We start from the raw sequence: 14,989 nt of genomic DNA, 5'->3' as shown, positions 1-14,989 counted from the left end.
GCCACTGTCCTGTGACTGTCCTGTCTTGTTAGTAGTGTCCTGAGACACCAAGCCACTATCCCGTGACACCCGGCCACTGTCCTGAGACACCCAGCCACTATCCCGTGACACCCAGCCACTGTCCCGGGGCAGAGGTGGTTAGAGCCGAAACTTATGTTGTGCTCTTGTCATGTGCCACTCGCAGTACTGTCATGCAGAAGTTGCGTTGTGCAGGGACATCACTAGGATTGAAAGACAGGGTTGTACTGTAGGTAATGCGCGTGCAGAGCACGCTGAAAAAGTTTCATCACACCTTAAAAGATCTTCAATGAATTGGTATTAAGAGGGACACCATGCCATTAGTTTTCACTCTCGCAATATTGCTGATTTTATTGCTAATTATAACAATGGTCTGCGGGGACTCATATTGTGGACCTAGCTTGCCAGTGGCACCCCCAGAAAATGTTAACTGGGGTGGCCAGTTGAGGCCATTGCAAATCTTGGGGTGGCACACCAAAACAAAACAACTTAATTTTACTATTATGTTCTTTCGTCATTGTAAGGGCCATCTATTATGCTAGGCTATATAGTTTTCAAGACAGTATAGGCTACCCATATCTGGGAAAGTATGATGTGATCATGCTTGCATATACAGTATCTTATGTCAGCCTTTATGTCAAGGATTATTCCACAATAATCCTCTCTTGAGCCATCGCTTACTGGATGTGTAAGTAGCAGAATACCATGGAATTCTAAAAGTAGATGACGTACAGATTGAGAAATTAGAGAAAATACACTGCCTTCTCTCTCCGCCCTTCCTGTCCTGTAGCATTTGCAGGGCTCTCAAGTTTTGAGGACAGGCAAGAGTATAATTTCCTCGTCGCACCCCTCGTCACATTTTGGATAACCAAAAGTCCTATGCGGAGTTTCCAAAGGGTATTTTACAAAACGCATGAGCATACCTTGGCAAATCATGGTCTAAAGTAATCATGTTTTCATTCTTTATTGATCTACTTTTTCACACAGCTGCACAAGACCTGATTCTAGGGTTCAGTTCTGTTTCTAAGTCATATCAAGTGACCTAGAGGGCTGAAATGTGGTCAGTTCAGAGATGCCTGTTATCCGGCAGAAAGAGAAAACAATATTCTAGCCTCTGTAACTCTGTGTCAGTAAATCACACAGTTATTCGGATTGTTTTCCAAAAAACTACAGTGTCTCAGCTTTTCAAAGTGGTTAGGCATTTGATTATAGGCCAAAGTATAGGAGCAATGCTGTGCAATGTTGGGCAAAAAGCTCAAAATGGGGCATAAGTATAATTTATAATTGCTCAGACTTGCAGAAGAAAAGATTTGCCACGGCACTGACAATTCAATAATGGGCCTACTACCCTTTTCACCACCTTGACAAACTTGACACACATTATGAAAAGGTGATTGCTTGGTTGCCCAGGGATACACTGAACAGAATCAGGCCCAAGACATTTCACAAAAACTATCCTAAAGCCACATGTATCATTGACTGTACGGAAGTCTTTGTACAAAGGCCAAAGAACTTAAGAAAAAGATCACAAACTTACAGCAATTTAAAACATCATAATACATACAAACTGCTATACTGTATAGCCCCCAATGGCTATGTCATGTTTGTATTAAAGCTTTTTGGTGGAAGGGCCAGTGATAATTTTATCACAAAAAACAGTGGTTTTATTCATCACCTGATCCCTGGTGATGAGATTTTAGCAGATCGCGGATTCACCATCATGGATATATTGCCTCCAGGAGTGAGTCTAGCTCTTCCTGCATTCACACATGGACGTAAGGAGCTGTCTGAACATGAGGTGACATCCACACGCCGCCTAGCTAATGTCAGAATTCACATTGAGCGAGCAATTCGAAGGCTGAAGGGTTTTAAGATTCTGTGTAATGTTAAGTCTGGCAAAGTGTTGATGAGATTTTAAGTATTTGTGCAGGGTTATGTAATTTGCAACCTCAGTTAATCCATAACAGTAACCTGAAATGTGTGTGTGTGTGTCTGTGTCTGTCTGTCTGTGAGTGTGTCATGGACTAAGTTGTCATGGGAAAGTGTGAGTGTGATATGGTTAATATTGTATAGATTATGTCCTTAGGCTAAAGAAAGTGTCAGGATCTGGCCCGGACTGTTGGGTTTGTGCCACCCTGGTGGCCATTTTGTGTATTGTCCTGTGTTTGTTTTTGCCTGTTCCCCATGTGCTTTGTGTTACCTGCCTGTCACCTGTCTTTGTCTCCGCCCCATCTCCTTATTTGGTCTGTGCTTCCTGTCTTGTTTGTTTTCCCTCCATTTCTGCCTCCTCACCTGTTCCCTGTTATTGTCTCGTTGGTTTCGTCCAGTCCTCTGTCTCTCTGTTAATTGCTCTGTGTATTTCTACCCTCCTGTTTCTCTGTTCCTTGTCGGATCGTCTCTCTGTTTGTCTAGTCAAACTCCTGTATGTAAGTAAGAAATTTTTTAAATGTAAAGTTTGTGTTTAAAATAAATTCTGTTTTGTCTGTAAGTCTGCCTGGTTGAGTCTTGCACTTGGGTCCTCCTGCACAACCCTGACAGTCACAGTATACCAAATATTAATTTGTATTTCAACAGAAAATCTAACAAAGCAACCAACAGTTTCAGACAGCAATTGCAAATAGTTAAAATGTACAGGTTTAAACTGTAAACAAATGTCGAACTCTTGATATGTGTTTTAAGTTGCCATAACAATGCAATGTAGATAGTTAAAATGTACAGGTGTAAACGGTGAACAAATGTCGAACTCTTGATCTGTGTATTACCACTAAGTTGTCATGGGAAAGCACATTAAAGTGTAATAGCTACTTGAGCCCACAAATTGTCATGACCCCGTGTGCAATTCTTGTTGCTACTGCTGGTAGCAGATGCTGGAAGTACACCCTCTTCAGCTGGCAGATTTTGTTCATTTTCCACTCTTCATTGTAGGGTACATCTAAAATCACTTGTTCATTGGGGGTCCACACCATACATTTACAATTCTTTTTTTTTTTTTTTTTTTTTGCACAGTGCATTGCCACCTGGACCTGATAGTAGTACCCTAACCTAGGTGCTGTTTCCCTCATAACGTACTTTCAATCAATCTAACATCGTATTTTTTTGAATGTCATTTTTTGCAGACTGCCACCATATGCCACAAGCTTTTTTGGAGTGGGACATTTAATCTCAAGAATAGTATCTGTGTCAATAATTCCATCGAGGCTGGCTCCAAGCCAATTTTCTTGATCATGCACAATCAGGCCTGTAGTCTCCACTGTAAGCCCTGTTGTCTGCTCGAAACATTGTCTAGCCAAAGGCTCAGCTTGTTGACCGTACCTAGTAGCCTCATTTCCAGAAAACTTAACACAAGGTTTTCTTTCTACCCAGTTTGTTGGGTCTGTCTTTTTTGGTACCTCAGGTGCTTCACTACTAGTGACTCTAATTCTTCTCTGGTCCAGCCACTCTGGCCCTTGGTCTTCGTTTCTAACCTCTGCCTGTCCTGTTCCCCACATTGTCTGTCATTTGTAAATGTTGTGTTGCAAAGTGTGCATTTCTGTTCTGCACACAGTGTGTTCTCTTTGGGTGGACCTGTTTCACTGTGTGTTGTGTTTGTGTTTGTGTTTGTGTGTTTGTGTGTTTGTGTGTGTGTGTGTGTGTGTGTGTGTGTGTGTGTGTGTGTGTGTGTGTGTGTGTGTGTGTGTGTGTGTGTGTGTGTGTGTGTGTGTGTGTGTGTGTGTGTGTGTGTGTGTGTGTGTGTGTGTGTGTGTGTGTGTGTGTGTGTGTGTGTGTGTGTGTGTGTGTGTGTGTGTGTGTGTGTGTGTGTGTGTGTGTGTGTGTGTGTGTGTGTGTGTGTGTGTGTGTGTGTGTGTGTGTGTGTGTGTGTGTGTGTGTGTGTGTGTGTGTGTGTGTGTGTGTGTGTGTGTGTGTGTGTGTGTGTGTGTGTGTGTGTGTGTGTGTGTGTGTGTGTGTGTGTGTGTGTGTGTGTGTGTGTGTGTGTGTGTGTGTGTGTGTGTGTGTGTGTGTGTGTGTGTGTGTGTGTGTGTGTGTGTGTGTGTGTGTGTGTGTGTGTGTGTGTGTGTGTGTGTGTGTGTGTGTGTGTGTGTGTGTGTGTGTGTGTGTGTGTGTGTGTGTGTGTGTGTGTGTGTGTGTGTGTGTGTGTAGTCAACACATGATGCAAGATAGTTCCAGGAACCATCTATAAGCCAACCATGTCTGGTGCTGAACAATGTGCAATAACATTTTCGTCTGTCAAATGCAGTAGAAATGACACTCGGATTTTCTGGGGCCACTCTGCTGCGTTTGCATTTTTTTTTTTTTTTTAAACTATTTTTTTGGTTGCTTTTTTATGCCTTTAATGCAACAGGATAGTGGAGAGTGACAGGAAGTGAGTGGGAGAGAGTCTGGGTGGGATCCGGAAAGGACCACGGGGCGGGAATCGAACCCGGGTGCCGACGTACGGTGCAGGTGCCCCGCGTTTGCATGTTTTCCACTGTCTCTGGCACTACATTTTCACAAGTGGAGCTGTTCCAGGCACATGCTGTGTCTGTGCAGGCCAAGCCTGTGAACCCTCTTGTTGTCTCATCTTTAATTTTGTATAGTAGCCCTGCTGTATGGCTACAGCACTTCCCTCGGCCGGCCATGCAGTCACACACGACTTGGAGAACTTTGCCGATTTCTCTCTATTGTTACTGACACGTTATGTATGAGTTCACTGCCTGGGAAAACCTCACAACACCTTTTTAACGTGATGAGCTCATCTGCGATACTATGACGTATCTGGCCAATCCATCCGGAGCTCATATAGTTCTGACCTTCAATCAATGCCCTGTAGTTTAGGTTCTGCAGCTCATCGCATGCCAGATGATTAATAAAATAATCTTGAATACCTGTAAGAACATGTATTTTATTGCTACAACTGGTCGTGTCTAATAGTTATTTGCAACTTGTGAAGCTTGTGAACATATTAGCAACACAGCTAATAATGACAGCGTTCGGTTTTTATTGTCATCATACAAGTCTTAATTACATTACATTAAATTTGGCTGACACATTTTTACTTTAATACATTATCAGACTCGAGACTCCATCCTAAGGACGCACAATGCATTTGGTGTACTTTGACCACTAGGGGTGCTATAATTAGGAAGTATTTCTCGTATTGACACCAAATTTGGTACATTGACTCGTGAACACATCCTATGGACCCATAATAAATTTAGTGATGTTTGACCACTAGGGGCACTATAATTAGCAACACTTTCACCTATTGCAACCAAACTTGGTATGTGGACTTGGGACCACATACTGAGGACACACTATTAATTTGGTGTGCTTTGACCACTAGGGGAGTTATATTTGTTAACACTTTCACCAATTGAAACTAAACTTGGTATGTGGAGTCATGACCCCATATTAAGACTGCACAATTATTTTGGTGACCTTTGACCATTAGTGGTGCTATAATTATCAACACTTTCAACTATTTAAACTAAACTTGGTATGTGGACTTAGGAGTACATCTTGAGGACACACAATAAATTCGGTGACCTTCAAATCCATCCCAGTCCAGTCCAATACAATCCAACCAAACACAACACAGTCAAGTCCAATCCAATCCAATCCAATCCCAACTCCTGCTCAACTGCGCTTAACTGCTTGGCCCCCTCATTGCTGCTTGCAGCTATATTTATTATGTAGTACTGTAATAACCATTTATTGTACCCATGTGTTTTACTTAATCAGCTTCAGTTTATTTGGACACATTCACCACAGTTCTCTATACTACAGTCAGATAATATCTGACTGTAGCTAACTATGTGTGATTGGTTATCAGTAATGTCATGTGTGACAAGGTGACGATAGATGAAATTTGTATATTTCAACTATAGTATGTGTTATTTTGTTTAAAACATTTACAACATAATTTTATCAAAGTAATTGTTGTTTTTGCTTCTAATCAAAAGTGCACACGGGGGGTCACATTTGACATATGTCCGTAAACTTGATTTAGTAATAAAAAAACATGTTTGTAATTATTTGAAGTAATCAATAATATGTTCTACTGATTAACTGCAATATTAACTGCAATATTCAATGATACATACATTATTTTCAATAGATATAGCAAAGGAATACGCAGCCATGTATGGAAAAGCATGAATGCGGGTCATTTTTGACCCATGTCTGAAAACTGGATGAAGTAAAGAAAAAAAACTGTTGTTCATGTAAAAAAGGAAAAGTTAAAAATGATGATTTGTAATAATCAAAAACAAGATATTTTATTTATATCTGGAATATTTACTGATGAAATAAATAAATTCCAAAAATAAACACATATGCATGAATTAGCGTAGGAAATGAATGCGGGTCATTTATAAAATACTTTGTGTCTCATGATTGTTGCATTCATGTCACCTGAAGCATGATGGTAGAAATATCTATTCAAAAGCACAGTTGATCTGTGCATGTCATGATTGACTATTGATTCTTTGATATGGAAACCAAGGCTGCTATTACATTAGAATTTCATCCCAGAGTTGGATACCATGTAGAAATTTGATGCAATTTCAAAACGTTTTTTTAATTACTTGGGAACGGCTTACTGTACAAAAGAATGCTTCATATCATTGATATCCGCTCTTTCATGTCACATCTGTGAGATTTATGTGAGATAAGTACTCAGTGAGCAATTCAACAGAGAATAATTGATGTGAATTTGGACGCATATTACTATATATATTTTTAGGGGGGCTTTTGATCATCTTAGGGTGGCTTCATTTAGGGTGCTAAATGTTTTATAGGTGTCACAGGCAGGGGCGTAGCACAAGATCCTGGGCCCCTACATAGGCAGTCCTGATGGGCCCCCATGTTCCTCCTTTTATTAAAATAAAATATATTCCAGACTTTTCTAGGGCCCCCTCTCCCCTTGGGCCCCTATAATCAGTAGTGGTTTTACCCCCAGTCTGATGCCCCTGGTCACAGGACAGTGGCTGGGTGTCAAGGGACAATCATGGGTGTCAATGGCAGGGCACCCTCTAGTGATGACCTTAAGCATACATCTTTCTCTTAACCCATTTCACCCCATCGGTCACAATTGTGACCGAAAAAAAAATGTACTCATAAGCCTCTAAAACTGTAACTGGGCAATATCCCAATACTCTTTCAGTAAATATTGAAACAATAGAGTGTTTCAATGAAATGTGTGCAGTGTCAAATGTTTTGAGTAAATTGTCACATGACCAGAGCTGTTTACTTCCTGGTTGCACCTTGAGAAGAGGATGACGGCCTCACAGCTCCCAAATAAAAGGTTTTTAAAGTATGTTAAAATAAACACAGGACAAATATTTTTTGTACACATGGTCTTTAAGGTGTCTAGTTATGATATATACATTTATAATTATTCAAATGTCTTTGGTGTGTTTGCAGAATGAGTAAACATGTTAACGGTCACAATAGTGACCGGTGGGATAGAATGTTGTATCTAGATGCACACATACTTCTACACCTACAAACACACACACATACACATACTCATACATACACGCATACAGAGACATACACACACACATACACACACTCACACACAGATACACACACACATACATACTCAAACACACATACACACAGATATACACACTCACTCACACACACACACACAGACATACTCACACACTTACACATACAGTATTCACATATTCACACACACTCACAGACATACACACACACACACACACATTCACACACACACACACACATATTCTCACACACACACACACACATGCACACACACACACACACACACACACATACATATTCACACACACAGAAATACACACACACTCACATACACACTCACAAATATACACACTCACACACACACACACACATACACACAGACATACACACTCACACATACACACACACACACACACACACACACACAAATACACACATACACACACACACAGATATACACTCACATTCACAGATATACACACTCAGACATACACACTCACACACACACAGACACAAACACACACACAGACATACACACTCACACACACAGATATACACACTCACACACACAGATACACACACACACACACACACAGATACACACACACACACACACACACACATACACACACACACACACACACAAATACACACATACACACACAAATACACACATACACACACACACACAGATATACACTCACATTCACAGATATACACACTCAGACATACACACTCACACACACACAGACACAAACACACACACAGACATACACACTCACACACACAGATATACACACTCACACACACAGATACACACTCACACACACACACACACAGATACACACACACACACACACACACACACACACACACACACACACACAAATACACACACACACACAAATACACACATACACACACAAATACACACATACACACACACACACAGATATACACTCACATTCACAGATATACACACTCAGACATACACACTCACACACACACAGACACAAACACACACACAGACATACACACTCACACACACAGATATACACACTCACACACACAGATACACACTCACACACACACACAAATACACACACACACACACACAGATATACACTCACACACACAGATATACACACTCAGACACACACACAGACACAAACACACACACACACACACACACTCACACAGACATACACACTCAAGGGGACTTCACATTGCACGCGACATGCACTTTGCCTGCTGCTCTCACACACCCACCTGCAGATACACACACACACACACACACACACATACATATATGTGTATGTCTGTGTGTGTGTGTGTGAGTGTATATCTGTGTGTGTGTATGTGAGTGTGTATCTGTGTGTGTGAGTGTGTATGTCTGTGTGTGTGTTTGTGTCTGTGTGTTGTTGTGAGAGTTGTTGTATATGGTCTGTGTGTGTATCTGCATGAGGTGTAAGAGTAAGTGTGCATATTGTGTGTGTGTGTGTGTGTGTGTGTGTGTGCGTATATATATATATATATATATATATATATATATATATACATGCAGACACACACGCACGCACAGACATACACATTCAGGGTTCTATTTTAACGAGCCGAAGCTCCTGGTAAATAAACAATGTTTACATATTTTTCATATTTATTATTACCATTGGTCTCAGTGTTCATAACAGTTTGAAAAGTCCTGTCAGAATACCTTTATTTTAATAAAAAAGCAATTTGAGCAACCTTTAATTGAGTATACGCATATTATCCCACCGGTCACAATTGTGACCGGTAATAAAACTCACTTTTTCATCTACTTTTCTACATTTAAAAAAAAAAAAATTATTGATTACTTCAAAGGGTTGCTAATAACACATGATTTGCATATTTGCATGTCTGGGAAAAATTTGGGCTTAAATGGGTTAACAGCATTGATTAATGAAACAAAATTAAATAAAACCATGGTGAAATAAAACCCTGAATGAAACAATTGAACATGGTGAATATATGAAAATATTATAGTATGTGTATGGGGGGAGACGACGGCGACCTTATGGTTGGTTGCAAGGCTAGATCAAACTAGTTAGAATATAAAGCCTGGCACATGGTCAATTCTCAAAATGAAAAGGTCCAAACTCTCTGGTGCACAGGGATGAAAACGGAGGAAAGCGGAGGAGAAGAAAGCCCATAGAGGTATGTATTTTTATCTCAGACATTTGTTTTGAAGTTTAATCAAAATTGTGTTGTGTGACTGTTAATGGTTGACGTTTCATTGCTGGTAGAAGCAGCTATCACTGCGTGCTCCGCAAGGGAGGCAATAGTTGTAAAAATCCTATCACTGAATGAGATCTCATCATCATCCCCATACCTGGACTCTGTTGTGAAAGTTTTACCTTGCAACACAGGGAATAAACCTGTTTCTCTGTATTTTTCACTTTAAGGCGAGACACTACAGGTGAATAGGGTAAAATTTTTAAATAATAGACATCACCATGAAACTTCCTCAGTTGATTACTTACACAAGTATGAACAAAAAATGTATTACAAGTTTTTGAAATTCGAATGTTTAATTCTGCAAATTAGCCATTATCTCATTAAATATGCACAATTTTGCATATATTTTCGGTAGATAGATCAGAACATATGGCCAGGTACAAATTGATTGTAAAAAATCGATTTTTGCCATATTTTTTTTATTAAAATGTCACATAAATCAGGCCAGGAATGATTTATTAGCAAATCCTTCTGTAAATATCTTCAGAATACTGCTAAGTGTATAATTGGAACGTTTGGTGTACATAGGTGCTACAGGTGCCACAGGATCCATCATCAAAATTTTGGTGTCCACCACTCTAGTTCATCCAAAACAAATCACAAAAGGGAGTCAAAGTGCTAAATACCAGAATTATCCTTTAACGTTTCAATGATAATAGCAAGGTTGGATATAAAATGTATTTTTTGGATATATGTAAATTGGATATATAAAAGTTAAACAGGACAGTTTTGTTAACATGTGTTCATGAGGAATCTGCAAACTGGGGTAATCTACAGTACTACATCAACGGGGTTATAGTGCCATGGTAGAAATGCTATACTGAATGGTAGTGGTAGTGATGTTTGGCATTTGGAAAAGTGAGTCATCTCTAATCTCTAAAGGATTCTACATCCGATCACATTGCATAAAAGTTCTCCAGAAGAACTCATTATGTAGCACTTATTGTTTGTTATTCTTGCATATGTTGATGACGACACAAACTGTCTTAACTGATCTTGTAGTTCCACAGTAGAAGTGGATTTCTTGTAAGTCGTGTGATCTCTAATTCATCCTTGAGTACCATATTGTACATAAAGGGAAAAAAACAGAGCAATGAAGCATGAATCCTACCTACGCCAAAGCCTTAGTTGACTCGAATGTCTAGCAATCATTTCAGATCAGAACAGTACAGGCTGATGTTGAAATGTAAAGGACACGTACAACAACAGACATCCTACCAATCATGATCAAGCTCATATCAGACATCTACAGCCTCTTTACATAACCCTATGTACATAATGTGTCGATGCACTATATGTCCTGGGATAACCTGTTTCTGTGGTGGAAAAAAAACAGGCCATACCAAATCAGGTTCAAGTCTTGTCTGAACGCATGAATTCCTCAAGTGAACCCTTAATCATTTTGAATGTCGCCTTCAATCTGCAAGACATACATATCATCAAGATAAAAAAAAAGCTAAAGGTACATGAAAGGTAAAATACATAAATATAAAGGTATAATCAAAATACATGATAATGAAATGCTAAGCTCTCCTTTTCTGATCTCTGGAGGCAGCAAGGTGGCACAGATCTCTTGTTCCAAGGACCTCTCAACCATGTCGTATGTTCCGCAGTTCCGGCTTGTTGTAACATAACAATACTCATGATGCATCGTAGAAAAGATTCATTTCAGCACCCCTACTATTTACCAGGGGTTTTAATTACCATTTTCAGATAACAGAGGACTTTCCCATCATACCCTAGCCCTGGTATTCCTATAAGAAGACCACCTGAAAAGTGGCATGTGGGTAATTTGAGTTTGAAACTCCTGCTTTTGAAGCCTAAGAAGTTTCACTTCCTGAAACATAAATTACCATATATTACAGTTTATCACAATTATTCATCTAACAGTCCATCTGATAGTAATAGAAGAAAGCTTGTAGAATTACGCAAAGCCTGTGCTGTTCTGCAGAGTGACCCATGGCTTGTGCAACTCTGTGTTAAGTCGAGCCTCTCCTTTCAACAAGGAAGCACGAGAATGTGCATCCCTCAGAACCAATTTGGCACCGTTTCTCTGGACCTCAGGCAAACTTTAAATGGATCACGGGTGTGACAAGCCACTGCAACACCGTGCACCTCAAGACATTTTTTAGGAAGAAACAGACACACTGCTGTTGACACCACAAAGCATAGAACGCGTCGCTTCACAGCACCTGGGGGTGAATTCAACTCACAGTTTGTGGAAACAACTGTATACTCTCTCACTGCTAAGATCATGTGATCCCTAATAGTGTGCTTGTGCTTGTCTACATGCCAAAGAAGACCCCGATTGTGTGAGTGAATAAAATGATCATAGAGATAGAATGAGAAAGAGAGATGGAACAAGTAAGAGAGAGAGAGAGAGAAAAGAGTCTCATCGTGACACATAAGCACCTATTTGTTCCACTCGTTACACCTAATATCAAGCAGCACGTCTGCTTAGAGAAAAAAAAGCGAAGGCGTGCTCTCCTTTAAATAGTTCACTCAATTTGCAGCTTTCACGAGGTTGGCACAGCCCTCGGACAATCGAGTCCCTTGAGTTCATCAGCTCCAACTGTCAGGAGGCTGTGATCAATCAACCTGTTTGAAACCCACATCACACATGCTCTGGTCTCGGCAGAGGTCAGGAATGTCCCCTATTCTCAGGTTAGGAGTCTCCCTCACCTTGCTCTCCTGCAGGACAAGCTTGTGACCTTTGACATGACAAACTGAGTGACCTCATTCCATTGGACTTAGCATCTTGCATGTTCGTTTCGTCTGCGCTGCCACTTGGTGCTCTTGACATGCCTTCTTGTGTGTACCACAGTTTTGTGTATGTGCTTTCCCTTCATGGTCTTGGGCAGAGTTTCTTCATGTAGCTCCCTTATCTAACACCCCATGCTCTGCACACATACTTTATGTTCGACGTATCCTTGTTTGAAATGGTGTATTACTAGCTTTGATCAGGTCAACCAGGTGTTTTCAAAATAGCGACTCGTCTAATGAGGTTATGACATTTGGTCAGTGCACTGTGAGTTTTTGTTTACTTTTAAATATTTACACACACAAAACGGAAAAGCTTTAAAGAAAATGTGTTTGTAAAATTAGAACATATCTCAGGTATGTTTATGTAACTAAGAGTGTCAGGTGATTTCAGTCTTGGAGCATATAGAGCAGGGCTGCCCAATTTGGGGCCATCGATTCTTTTTGGCTCGCGGTCCCGTCAGAATTTCATTCTGTCTCAACGTTCTATTGACTCAAAGACTGGTTGCAGTTTATAATCTGGCCACAGCACAGTTTAACGTTGTTTTAGATGGGGCGATAGGGGGGTGCTATTGAGCTTCTGTCAGTGCAGATCCGTAGTGAGGAGGGCTGAGGAGAAGCTATCGCTAATCTGAATTGTCCAATTGCCATTGCTCAATCAAATCTATTCATATTAATATTTTGTTTAATACTTACGTGTATTAATATGGTCTGTATATTAATATGGTCTGTATATTTTGTTATTCCTTAATATGTGTTCAAGTTCCTTAATATGTGCTCAACAGTACTGGATAAAAAAAGATTGTTCTAAAAAATGTGTCAGTGTTGTGTTTTATATTAATTATTCATTCATACTGATGGAAATAACTACCTTCCAAGACATAGAATTGCTCCATATGCTTTTCTTCAAAGATTGCTTCAGATACACTGTATATTTCATTGCATTGTGGTGTCAATAGCAGCGCGTCTTGAAGTGCACGATGAGACTCTTTTCTCTCTCTCTCTCTCTCTCTCTCTCTCTCTCTCTCTCTCTCTCTCTCTCTTACTTGCTCCATCTCTCTTTCTCATTCTATCTCTATGATCATTTCATTCACTCACACACTCGGGTCTTCTTTGGCATGTAGACAAGCATAAGCACACTATTAGGGATCACATGATCTTACATAGCAGTGAGAGAGTATACAGTTGTTTCCACAAACTGTGAGTTGAATTCACCCCCAGGTGCTGTGAAGCGACACGTTCTATGCATTGTGGTGTCAACAGCAGCGCGTCTGTTTCTTCCTAAAAAATGTCTTGAAGTGCACAGTGTTGCTACAGTGGCTTGTCACACCCGTGATCCATTTAAAGCTTGTATGGGGTCCAGAGAAACGGTGCCAAACACAAAGCACAGCACTCCAAATTTCTCTATATCTGAGCAATGCAACAACACCCAAAACACACACACACACACACACACAGACAAATGTGTGCACTGAACTTCTTTTTGCCAAGGACAGATGTGAGCTATGGGATGACTTGCATAAAACAGCACACAGGGCTTGGTTACATAAAGATGCCAACAGTCAGGCAGGCAGGCAGGCCGGAGCTCACTGAGGGGCCAAAGGCCCACTGAGTGAGTCATTCACATTTATTTACCACCCCCGGTGCGCACCAATCATGTCCTGGCCTTTATGGCTCTCTGGTCCCAGACCTGGTGATTTCACAGTGACACACACTCTCACACACTCTCACACACTCTCTACACACACAAAATGATGTTCTCTGGCTATTATGCACTCACTGACTGACACTCTTTCACACTCTGTCACACACTTTCTTACACACTTGCGGGTACGTACGCTCTCCATCTCTCTCTCTCTCACACACACACACACATGAACACTCTTTCAGGTCATACTTAGCCATTCATGTTGTACGTATGTCTGTAGTCTGTCAGAAAAATCAAAGTTGGTTTCCCTGTTTATATGCCATGCCATATAAAATCTGATCTGATTTGTCTTGACTTACCCATTTCCCTTACATGTTTAAGAGTGTCTGTCTATCTTTCTGTCTGTTTGTCCGTCTGGCTCTATACCTTTTATTTTCACCCAGCCTTCTACCTACACCCCCATTATCACTCCACCCCCCACTTCCACTGTCTCTGTTTGCCAACGTCAATTTTTGCAGTGCGGCCTCTGGGCCTTGGCCGAAATCACTGCTCTGCAAACTGTGCCGACAGTAACCAGACTATGTGTTGACCTATCTGTGGCCTCGTCAGACCTTGAGCAATCTCCAAATTATTTCTCTCTCTCTCAGCATCAAGGGGCCTTTAACCTGGTCTATGCTCTTCTTCCTCCCTGTTCAGAGTTTCTCAGTGTGTGTGTGTGTGTGTGTGTGTGTGTGTGTGACTGTGTGTGTGTGTCTTCAGAGGACCAATAAAGACAATTGACCACAGAGAGGCTTT

This window comes from Alosa pseudoharengus, unplaced genomic scaffold (assembly GCF_046254945.1).
Source record: "Alosa pseudoharengus isolate Yale_2024_CS ecotype anadromous, Long Island Sound unplaced genomic scaffold, YU_APseudo_1.1 YU_APseudo_1.1_scf_17, whole genome shotgun sequence".
NCBI lineage: Eukaryota > Metazoa > Chordata > Actinopteri > Clupeiformes > Clupeidae > Alosa > Alosa pseudoharengus.
Note: the sequence above shows the minus strand (reverse complement) of the source record.